Consider the following 13,299-nt stretch of genomic DNA (forward strand, 5'->3'; position numbering starts at 1 on the left):
AAATAATATTTATCATTATTATATTTTTAATTTTTAGAATACTATAACAATATAAAAAAATATTTGGAAAATTTATGTAATTCCTCCAAAATTCTTGTTCAATATAAATTTCAAGTTCTCTAAAATATGGGATTTTTGGTGTTATGAATAAAAGTTAACCCTCCAAAATTCTCCCAATCAGAACCTTTCTATTCTTTTCACCCAATATTCCTTCCTATTTTACAAACACTACAAAAAAACTCCTCCCCAGCGACATAGGTAGCGACGTGGTTAACACGTGGGTAGTTGCGACGTGTTTCCCACGTCGCAACAAACTTTTATAATTAAAAAATCAATCCAACGTTATAATCAGACGTGTCAGAGGTTGCTTTTTTAAAAAAACTGTTGCGAGGTGCGTTACACGTCGCTAATAAAAAGAAAAAAATAAAAAAATACAAACTTTAACGTTGTAGTTGGTGGGAGATTTGAAATTTTTTGAATTTTAGTAGTGACGTTACTCCCACGTCGCAACGTATTACTTGGGAATATAACTCTGTCACTTTTACAGATGTGTCATTATTATTATGACCGTTTGAGTTTAGCGACGTGGGATCCACCTGGCAAAGTAGCGACGTGGTCATCACGTCGCTGATGTCCTTATATATTTTTTCACAAAACCAAAACCCTTGCGTTCCAGATTCAGTAACATAAACACAAACACATTTCCCTTTTTTTCTTCTTCTTCAGCGCAACTCCAACTCCCCCCCCCCTCCATTGCTGCAACTCCAACTCCCCCTCCCCTTTTCTTCTCCATTGTTGTCTTAACCTCCCTCTCAAATATCACTAAAGGTAACTAATTTTATTTTTTATTTGTATAATTTAATTTTTTTAGAACTTTTAAATTTCTGAAATTAATTTAGAGTATTTTTTGAAGGATTGAAGTTTGAAGTTTGAAGATTGAAGAATTGTGAAGAAGAGGTACTACAAGAGTGAAGGAGATTTGAAGAAGAGGTATTTTAGTAATTTTTTATATTTTATTTTTATTGTGATATATATTCTGTTTAAATATTTTGTTTTTTATATATATATTCTGTTTAAATATTCTGTTTTTTATTGTGTATAATTTTTTATATTTTAATATATATATTCTGTTTTTTATAACTAAATAAATTTATTTGGTCTAAGTTTAAATTAAATTTGTATATATTCTGGTGTTGAAGTATTTTTTTCTATACTGGTGTTGTTGAAGAATTTTTTTCTACTGTGATTTAGTAATTTTATTTAGTATAGGAGGAGATTTAGATAATATTTTTATTGTAAAGAAATGGAATTTTCTGAATTTATTTAGGTGGTAATTAGGTTTAGTTTAGTTTAGGTTTTTTATTGTGATATTTTAGAATATAAAATATATGTATTTTAGAATTTTAAAAATTAATAGAACAATGTTTAGGTTTATTTTTAAAATATGTTTTTTATTTTCTAAATAAAATATATGTATTTTATGATATTATTCTTAAAAACTAAATATTACTAAAAAAGAGTATATATAGAAAAAGAATATATGTTATGTTATTGTTATTATATTAGAAATACATTTTTTTTAAATTAAAATATATATTAAAAGTAGAATATATGCAATAGAAAAAGAAAAGTATTTACTATTTACTATAAAGTAAATATTATATGCAATAGAAAAAGAAATGTAATATAAATTTTAAATTATAAAAAAGATTTTTATGAAATTATTTTTTATGCTCCAAATATTTTTATAAATTATTTTTATTATTTTTTATGCTCCAAATATTTTTATAAAATATGTTATTATTGACCAATTATTCAAAAAATTGTCTTTATTTACTATTTAGTTTAAAAAGGAATTTTTATTCGAGAGAAATAAATAAATGATGAACACATCAATTACTTTAATAATAATTTATTGTATATTCATATATGTGATCATTAAAAGAGATGAAAATATTTAGTGTAATAGTGTAAAAAAAATAATGGATATCAAATTAAGAAATTAAATTTTAAATTATAAAAATGATTTTTATGAAATTATTTTTTATGCTCCAAATATTATAAATGGTATAAAATAAAATAAAATATAATATGATTATATGGTATATTTCTAAAATTGAAATATATGTTATTGTTATTAAATTGAAAATACATTTTTTTAAATTAAAATATTATATTAAAAGTATAATATATATTATATATGTATTTTTAAAATAAATAATATAACATGTATTTCTAATAGTAGTATTTTAAATACGCGTAGTTAAAAATATTTAATAGTAGTATTTTTAATATAACATGTGTAGTTAAAAATATTAGTAGTATTTTTATTAAATATAACATGCGTAGTATACGTCTAAGAATAATATCAAGTTGATTAGTATTCTAACTCAAAATAACAACGATTGTATAAATTTGCAGTATGGAATACTATCGGTATTATCGTAGTTGGATGTACGATAGAACATTTCCAGGAAGAATGGGACTTAAACCCAATTTTATAGTAGGAGTTGAAGGGTTTATCAGTTGGGCGTTTGCTCAGGAATTATGTCGAAGCGAAGGAGGAGTTAGGTGTCCCTGTCTTAAATGTGAATGTAGACCAATAATTAGTGACCCACGGGAAATAACAGCTCATTTGCATAGAAGGGGTTTCATAGCAAATTATTGGGTTTGGACGTTTAACGGTGAAGAAATGCCTAGTAACGTACCAGAGACTAGCAACTCTCATGCTTCAAGTAGTCGGCCGCCTGTGGAATATGAGGAAAACTTTAATCTGATTGGTGACATGGTTGAGGATGCTTTTGGTGTGAACGTGACTTATGATGAGCCTGAAGATTTTGGTGGGGAAGAGATGCCGAATGAGGAAGCGCAGAAATTTTATCAGTTGTTGAATGAGATGAATACGCCGTTGTTTGATGGATCGTCTGACTCAAAGTTATCAATGTGTGTGAGATTGTTGGCCGCCAAGGCAAATTGGAATGTTCCTGATAAGTGTTTGGAATTCTTCGTAAAGATGATGTTGGACTCAACTGCAATGAAAGACAACTTGCCTACAACATTTTATGAAGCAAAGAAGTTGGTGTCGAAGTTGGGCTTAAGAGTAAGAAAGATTGATTGTTGCATTAATGGCTGTATGTTGTTCTACGACAATGAGTTTGGTACTCAAGATGGGTTGTTGGAGGAATGTAAGTTTTGTATGAGTCCAAGATATAAAGTTCCAAGTAGAGCCGTTAACACTAATCAAGAGTATGATCCTTTCATAATGTCAAATATTGTTAGGCAAGTTTATTATGTACCTTATCCTTCATTTGTGACACGTAAAAGAGGATGGTGTGTTGTAATAAAAACAAAACCCCAAGGTCATATTGAAAACGGAGATCAAGTAGAAGATGTTGCCTATCAAGTTGATGATGTTGATCAAATTAATGAAGTGGTTGCAGCTGAAGACATTACAAGTTTGAATGACACAACTGTTGAGGGACATCAAGTTGATGCATCTATATTGTTGGTTGAAAATAATGTGGATGAAGAGAATGATGAAGAGTTTGAATCCGATGACAATAATGAAGAGAATGACGAAGAGAATGATGAAGAGAATGACGAAGAGAATGACGAAGAGAATGATGAAGAGAATGATGAAGAGAATGATATGGATAGCGAAGATGAAGAATAACTAAACATTGAATGTAATATCTAATTATGTGTTAAGTAATATCTAGTTATGTGTTAAAGAATAACTATTTATGTGTTAATGAATATCTATTTATGTGTTAATGAATATCTATTTATGTGTTAATGAATATATATTGATCTTAATGAATTTATTATCTTTGTTGGTGAATAATAAAATAGGTAACATGCCACCTAAGAGTAAAGATAGTGGTAGGAAGTCCCAACGTCCGAGGATAGTAGTATGTGAGGCGCCTCCCATGGCCGTGTCTTCCCGCCCTCAGAGTGTTGATCATATGTCTTTAGCCAGTACTCAGGCTTTTACCCCATTACTCTCCTCCCACACATTCCCGTCTGGGGTACCACCATCCTTCCAGTACTCAGCGGTACCGCCATCCTTCCAACATCCTGGTGTGCCCCCATCCTTCCAGCAGGCGGCAGGACCTAGCTTTCCATTCACACATACTGGTGTGCCCCCGCCCAGCTTTCCATTCGCCCATACTGGCATGCCTTCATCCTTCCAGCATACTGGAGGATCTGGTTTCTCATATCCCATGCAGATGACTTCCTCCTTTCAGCATACGGGAGGATCCAGTAGTACACCTCCGACACAGGCTGGACGATCTCCTAGTCCACGCCCCACACAGGCTGGACGATCTCCCCGTCCACGTCCGACACAGGCTGGACGATCTCCTAGTCCACGCCCCACACAGGTTGGAGGCTCACGCACCCCACATCCCACACATGTACCAGCACGTGAGGTTGATGAGGCAGTTGATGAGATAGATGGAGCTGATCTTCGTGGGAGGGATGATCCTGATGAGATTCATGTGATTGACGGCAGATTTTGGATTCAGCCCGAAGGAAGCAAGTAAGTTTCCTATTTAAAAACTTTTATAGTATGTATACTTTTTCATTTTTTTTATAAATTTATATCTAACATTTTCATTTTTTGTTTCAGTTTTACGCCGAGTCGGACAGCTGCTAGGGTTGTTAGCTATATAATTCAGCAGATGTATAAATCAGCTTTTAAGAGCTATGGGGACGTCAAAAATAAAGATGAATGGTTTAGAATGTTTAAGGTATTGTTATTTATATATGTTATGCATTTAATTTATTGTTTTAGTTATAGTTATTTAAATAAAATTCTCATTATAATTACTTAACATTTTATTTTAATGTCATACATTATTGCAGGAGAAATGTGTGTGGGATCCTTTGAGTGAAAAAAGTGTTCAGAAAGTTTTCAACACCAGATGCTCTAAAAGAATGTCTGATATGCTGCGGAGAGTAAGGGAGAATCATGAGCTTCATGGCATCCGTCCTAACTGGATAGGCGAGGAGGTTTTTCATGATCTTGTTACATATTGGAGGAGTCCAGAATTCCGGGCTAAATCAGAAACTTTTAAGAAGATGAGGGCATCTGAAAAGGGCGGTTGTGTCAACACAGTTGGAAGTATTAGCACCGCCGAGCATGCCCGACGATTGGTAAAAATTTTAAATTTTTTAAGTTACATCTTTATTCATAATATATTTTACTAATTCTTTTTAATTATATTATTTAGGCTAAGGAGTTGGGGAGAAAACCATTGATGCCTGAGCTGATTTCGAGGACCCGGACAAGGAGATCGGGAGGTTTTGTCGACGAGCGCACGAAGTTGTATCTTGTAAGTGAAATTTACGTTGTTTATTTTTTTTAAATTAATACAAAATTTGTGACGTGAATTTCATGTGGCAATTGATAAATTGCCACATTAAAATCATGTGGCAAATCATAAGTTGTGGCGTGAAAATCACGTGGCAACTTTTTAATATATTTTAATTGACTAATTAAATATGCATTTAAATATTTAACTTACATTTTTTATTGAATATCTGTGCAGGAAGATTATGATAGGCGACTTGCCATTTTTCTGGAAAATAATCCTCAATTCATGCCAGCAGAGGGGGAGCCGCTAAATGCGGATGTTGATCACTATATCTGGTGTGAGGTTATTAAAGAAAAAGGACCTAATGGTTGCTTTTTTGGTGCTGGAAATTTGGCGGCCAGCTATAGACGTGGTGACCGCAATCTGTTTCAAAGACTTCAGGATGGAGAGGGTGGATCGCGTCAACCAAATCTGACACAGGAACAAACTGAATTAGTAAGGCAATTGGCGAGACGCGAAAGTGAGGCCCAGATCGAGATGATGCGGAAGAAGCAGGCTGATATGGAGGAGCAGCATGCGCGACAGATGGAGGGCATTATGAAGAAGCAAGCTGAGATGGAGGAGCAGATGAGACGGTTTATGCAAGGAGGTGGAAATTACAGTAGTGCTCCTCCTCAAGAGCCGGAGGATGACGGGGTGGCTGATGATTTTAATCCGGATAATTATTTTCCGGATGATGCGTCTTGAAAACATTTTGTATTTTATTTATTTTTAATTTATTTTTATGTAAAATATTCTACATTTTAATTCATAACAGTATTAGTTTTAAATTTTTAGTTTTAATTAATTGAATTTATTATATAATGTTTATTATATGAATTTATTTTATACAAATTTATTATATAAATTAGTTTTTATAGATTTTAATATATAAATTTTATTTTATAGGTTTTATTATATAAATTTTATTTTATAAATTTTATTATATAAATTTTATTATATAAATTTTATTATATATATTTTATTATATATATTTTATTATATATATTTTATTATATATATTTTATTATATATTAATTAATTATAAAAAATATATAAAACAAAACAAATCTAGGGTGAATAAATTTTAAAAAAAAAAAGCATTTAATGTAGCGATGTGGTAATCACGTCGCTACATTGGTCAGCAAACACACTGTCCCACACCTGCCACGCCTGTTGTGTGTGCAGATGGATGTTCCCCATGTTTCCTTGTTGCGACGTGGGAGGCACGTCGCTACTTTCTGACGTGGTCTCCACGTCGCTACAAGTTGCCACTTTGTCTCCTGCGACGTAGTGGCCCACGTCGCTACTTTTTTGTTGCCACGTGATATTTCATGTTGCGACGTGTTTCCCACGTCGCTGCAGAGCATATTTTTTGTAGTGAAAGTTCTGTCATCCATTCCCTTCCAAACTCGCAAACAAAACTTTAGTGACATGTAAATAAACTTCTCTCTATATATATATATATATATATATATATATATATATATATATATATATATATATATATATATATATATATTTGTCTTCTCTATTTAATACTCTTTTTAATAGTTAAGCTTTGAACGTAATATTTTGAAAATATTAAATAATTCTTTGAACATATTTGTTTGATGAAAAATTGTTTTGACAACAAAAAAGATAGACCACTATTTTAATTAAATTAATAGATCTTTAGTCAATAACATGTGTGAACCTGTTAACAAAGTTATTATTTTAGAATATCGAGATAATCCTACAATATCTCATATAAAAAGATTGAAATTCTATTTGATAAATAGAATTGTTAGACTTCTAGACTTTGTGTTTAAATATGAGTGAGTTATTGGTCAAAGAAATTTTTTTGTTTTAATTACCTAAGGGTCAGTTTGGTTCAACGGAGGGGAGGGGAGGGGAGGGAATTTAATAGACGGAAGGGGAATGGAGGGGAAGGGAGATGAGGGAATTTAACTAAATATATGTTTGGTTCAAAGAAGGGGATGGGAGGGGTTTTTACCAACATGTATGTTTGGTTCACAAGGGGAGGGGAGTGATTTTAAAATTAAATTACCTTTTTATCCTTATAAATATTGTTATTTGTTCTTCGTAAAAATAATTCTAAATAACAATAGTATTGAGTAAATTTCCCCAAATAAAAACTTGTTCGTTCATAAATCATACTATAACAGTAAACAACACACATTAGTTGAACTATAGATCTTCAACGCAAATCAAACACTTATTTGATCTTGATGATTCATCTAACCCAATAAAACAATTTCTATAATTAAAAATACATAAAAATAATGTTAAAATGTTAAAAAAATTGGACAAATAATATTAAACTTAAAATTTTTATTTATAACATAAACATAATATATTTGCATATTATTATTATAAAAAAATCTTATTACTATCATATATTATAAATAAGAACTGATATAAGAATGTTATTATTATTAAAAAACAACATAATATCAAAAAAGAAAATTCAACAAAATAAAAAGGAAAAAATTCACCTGAGAGCAGGGGTGGGAATAGGCTGGGCCAAGCTAGGCTTTGCCAAGCCTGAGCCTGGCCTGCTACAATATTCAAAGCCTAAGCCTGGCCTGTAGCCTATCATAGGCTTATTTTTTTGGCCTGGGCTTGGCCTTTTTGAAGGCCTAATTGGCCTATTAGCCTACTTAAAAGCCTATTTCATTTGAACATTTGTAAATAAGTCATTCAACTCGTCTTTATATAGACTAACAAATTAAAAGATCAATGAGATTAAATGTTTGTTTGCATTAGTTTATTTGAGTTTACCTAGTAGCATCAATTTTGTGATATTATTTGTTTGAGAGAACTTATCGAAACAACTTATGACATTGTTCATAAGATTCTTTTCATCTTATTTTCATAATTTCTTCAAGATAACTAAAATTTATTTTTATATTTTTAATTCAAAGTAAAAAATATAATATAATAATAATAAAATTATTCATATGTATTTAAATAGGCCGGTCTCTTTGGCTTAAAAGGCTTTTATGTGGCCTGTGGCCTAGCCTTTTTAGCTAAATAGGCTTATAAAAAAGTCTAGGCCTTTTCTATTTATCTAAAAAGCCTGGCCTGACCTAGGCCTATGTAGGCTGGGCCGTAGGCTCCTGTTAGTCGGTCTGGCCTATTCCCACCCCTACCTGAGAGCAACAAGACACAAAAAGCAACCGCAATGAAACGTGAAATAACATAGAAAAATTTAGTCTTTAATAATTCAATAAGGACAATCTTAGAATTAAAAAAAATAATTGAGGATAAAATAGGGAAAATAATAAAATTTGGATTAATGAATCTTCCCTCCCCTCCAAATCCCCCAATTTGGAGGGGAGCAAAAAGTGAGTCTACGAGGGAATTTGCTCCCCTCCCTCCCCTCCCCTCATAAAAAATGAACCAAACACATTTATTTATAAATATCCCCTTCCCTCCCCTCCCCTCCATCTACTTCCAACCAAACGGACCCTAAAGGTCTATCTTTTTTGTTGTCTAAATAATTTGTCACTAAATATATGTTAAATGAAATATTTAAATGTTAAATAAAATATTTAATATTTTCAAGATATTATATTCAAAGCTTAACTATTAAAAAAAATAGAATTGTGGATAAAAAAATAGAACAAAAAAATTTAAAAAATAAAAAATTTAGTATGCATGTCATTATGGACTATCAAATACAAAACGAGACAAATTTAAGGAGACAAAATCAAACATTTAAAACTTAAGAGTTAAAAATACATTTAAGCCTAAAATTTATTATACTCTAAAGTTTTTGTTAGATATTACTACTATCTATCTATTATCTATTATCAATCTATTAAAAGTAAAGTACTTGGAATTCCAAGTCTAACCTTTTGATTAAATGTTATAATTTTTTTTTTGTATAATAGACTAATCAACACTATGATGTTAGCATATTCATTTAGAATTTAATTTTGCTGACGTGTCAATCTATCACATAACATTCTTAATTATTTGTTTTTTTCCAAAAATTGCAATTATTTTTTGGTAATGAGAATATGAAAAATGAATGAGAATATGAAAAAAAAAGACAATAATTGAATGAGAATATGAAAATATTAATTGAATGATAATAAGAAAAATATTTATTCAATGATAATAAGAAATCGGAAGGCAATAATTTTTTATAAATGAATATTTTACATGGACAATAACAATAGGTGAATACACAAAAATCACAAGATCATTTTGGTCCTATAAAAATGGATTTAATAAATTAAGTATGATTTTTTATAAATTTATCTTAAAAAAATATCATAAATTAAAAAAAATAATTATATTTAATATTATGACTTAATACAAGAAAACAAATACTTAACTCCTTCTAATAAGAATTTCTGATGATTAATTTTGATTTCAAACTCATAGATAAAAAATATTTATTTAATATTTGATCTAAATTATCTTAAAATAATTGGAATATTCTTACATTACCAAAATATAATATGGTATAATCCATATTTTTTTTAATTTTCTTATATATGTAATTCATATAAATACTTATTAATAAAACGTTAAATTAATTAATTCAATTTTATTTTGATTTTCAAATTTGTTTTTGATTTAGAGTGTCAATTTTATAGGCAACAATAATTTGCTTCTATAAAAATTGTTTCAATCAATTAAGTATGATTTCTTTTATAAATTTTTTAAGCAAAAATATCATATACCTGATAAAAAATGATATATATTATTATTACATGATACAAATAAAAATAAAATTGACATGAAAAAATGTTAGTATTTATTTATGATAAGATGTTAACATTTATTCTAAAAGTTGATACATATATTTGTTTTTATTAAAAAACATGAGAAAATTATGATTGATGAATAAACAAATTTTTTTATGAAAGACACAAATTTATTTCTTTTTTATATTTAAAACAAAAGGCCAAGATATCAACTATTATATATTTATTTACTATTTATAAAAATATTATATATAAGTAGTGTACATCCTCATATTTAATTCTTTAAAAAAAACTTTTAATATATTTAATTGAAAAAAATGGGTATATGAATTTCACGGGAGAGTTTAAAATTGGGATTGCAATTTTCTCACGTAAAATTTCAAAAGGAAGGATAAGATTTCACGGGACAGTTTGACTACGATTCTCTCATATAAAAATTTCACCAAAAATAAAATGTCTTCATGGTTAGGAGGACCATCTTAAATTCCAATAAATTAAATATATGATTCACTGAAGTTCAATGGAGAGTTAAAAAACGATTAGGATTTGATTTAATTCATAAATTAAATATGATTTTTCAATTTATTTATTTCAATCTAAATTAAAAATTAACTACACACAAATAATTATAAAATGCATTAAATTATTACGTGTCAAATATTTACGTTCCAATTAAATTATTACCATTTTTATTATGTGACTCTTTACGTGTCAAATATTTATGTTTCAAATAATTCAATCATGCTTTGTTTCTTTTTCCAATTTAATTATTTTGATTCTCAATGTTAATTGAAGCTAACAAGTCTTAAATGCATTATTACTTTAAATATTAATCATATATATATAATCATATTTGACCTAAAATCTTTTCCCAAACCCTATTATACTTCCAACAGTTTTTATCGGTTAAAGAAATTAACATATTGGAAACAGAAAATTAACCTTTTGAATTCTCACTCTATTCATTCATCAAATTTTTGTTTCGATTTATAGTAGATTTATGATTCACACCAACCTCTGCATTTGGTTTACTTGCCTTTTATTTATTAATGTATTTTTTTCAGTGACAAAGAGTAGAAAATTTGACTACATCAAGGACATTAACAAAAAAAAATGGAGATGGTTCGATGGGAGAACAGTCTCATTTTTTATTAAATTTTCATAATAATCAACATTAAGAGTTTATTAATAACAATTATACATTAATCAACCTAATAAAAATATTATGTTGAGTTAACAGTCCCAAATTATTAATCATAGAAGTAATAATATTTTTAAAATTAATATATAATAATAATAATATCTCTAAAAGTTATTTATGGCTAAAAAAATTCACACGATTAACTTTTTTTTTTTGTTTTTCAATCCTAATTTATTTAATAAAATATTAAATAGTTTTATTTTATTTTATCGCAATAAAGGACCCAATAGAGGTAGATTTTAGTTGTAGTAGGTTTTAGTTGTAGGTGGTAATAATTAATAGTCTTTTTTTAATTAGAAGTTTGAAGAAAATGTCATTGGGAATATGTAGTTTTAGGTGATAATAATTAGTCTTCTTTTTTAACATTTGCAATTATTAATATTTTTTAAGAAATAATTGATCTACTATTATAATAACTACTATCATAATAAGAAAATCGATGTCTACCAAAATTAATTTCATGTCCAAGTTTAAACAAATATTTTAATCCGATTTTCATGCCTTCAATTGTCTTTTTTCATCATCAACTCATATTAGCATGCCTTATGTCTTTAATATTTGACAATATCTAAAAACAATCATTATTTCTTTTGCATGCTACAAGTTTTCCAATCAATTCCAATATCTAAAAGTAATCATTACGGTTAATTAATCATAAAAAAGTGAAATTCATATAACTCTCTATCTTCCATACAATATCAACAAATATATAGTACCTTGACATAATTCAAATTCAAATAGAGGAATCAATATAAAATAATTGTAAATAAACATACAAAAAGATTTTGTATAGAATTAAAAATTAAAAATTAAATGCATATAACACCTTTCAATACGCATTATTGTATCTTTCCCATTGAAAATAGTTGACATTACTTCTAATTTATATTCATTTCTTTAATATCTATAAAAAAAATATTTGACATTAATTCTAATTTATATTCATTTTATTAAATATATCAAATATAAATAAATAGTTGGTATATAAATCTTTTTCTGTCAAGATTATAAATAAAATTATACGTTATTTTTTATTTAATAAATGTTCTATTTTTGTTATTGGATATGCAATTTGAATTAAATATTTTTGCTGTTTTTATTTCATTACATTAGTATTTTTGATTCGGTATGAGTAGCTAACACAAATATGAGAATTTAACGACATAGTATATGTGATAAGTAACATTAATATTAATAATATACATCTTTTGTACAAATTTTTCTTTGGTAAATCAAATTAAATATATATTTAAAGTTAAATAATGAGATTTAAATGTGTTGCATTGAATTATAATATGTCATTTCATTATTTTTTGTTTCTTGACTTATATAGATGTTATAATTTTTTTTGCAATTTTTTATTTTGATAATTTGCAATTTGAATCATGCTCATAAAAAGGCGGGTAGACATACTAGGGGTGAGAGCCCATAAAAATTGTTGATAATGTGCGTCTGCGGAAAAAAAGGTGGGTAGACATACTAGGGGTGGGAGCCCATAAAAATTGTTGATAATGATAGTACATAATAACTATATTATCTCAATTTTTATTTATTTTTTTACTCTTTATCAAAAACTATATTTTTTCAGAGTTAAAATTGTAATCAACAATAATAATTAATTATCTCTAATATTATTTTAATTTTTATCCAACATAAATATCATCATTGAAAACAACTACAAACTGATAAATTAAATTAATATTGATATGATAATCATCATTGAAGAAATTATTTCGCTTAATTAATATATATTTATACCGACTTTACGTGACCCGTGCGGACGCACGGGTCCTTTACTAGTCAATCTATTAAAAGTAAAGTACTTGGAAATTCCAAGTCTAACCTTTTGATTAAATGTTATAATTTTTTTGTATAATAGACTAATCAACACTATGATGTTAGCATATTCATTTAGAATTTAATTTTGCTGACGTGTCAATCTATCACAATTTTCTACATTACTTTTTATTTATTTGATTTATATTTCAATTCTTTGATGAGGAATTGGAATAGACAT

The sequence above is a fragment of the Vicia villosa genome, linkage group LG1, assembly GCF_029867415.1.
Source record: "Vicia villosa cultivar HV-30 ecotype Madison, WI linkage group LG1, Vvil1.0, whole genome shotgun sequence".
Classification (NCBI taxonomy): Eukaryota; Viridiplantae; Streptophyta; class Magnoliopsida; order Fabales; family Fabaceae; genus Vicia; species Vicia villosa.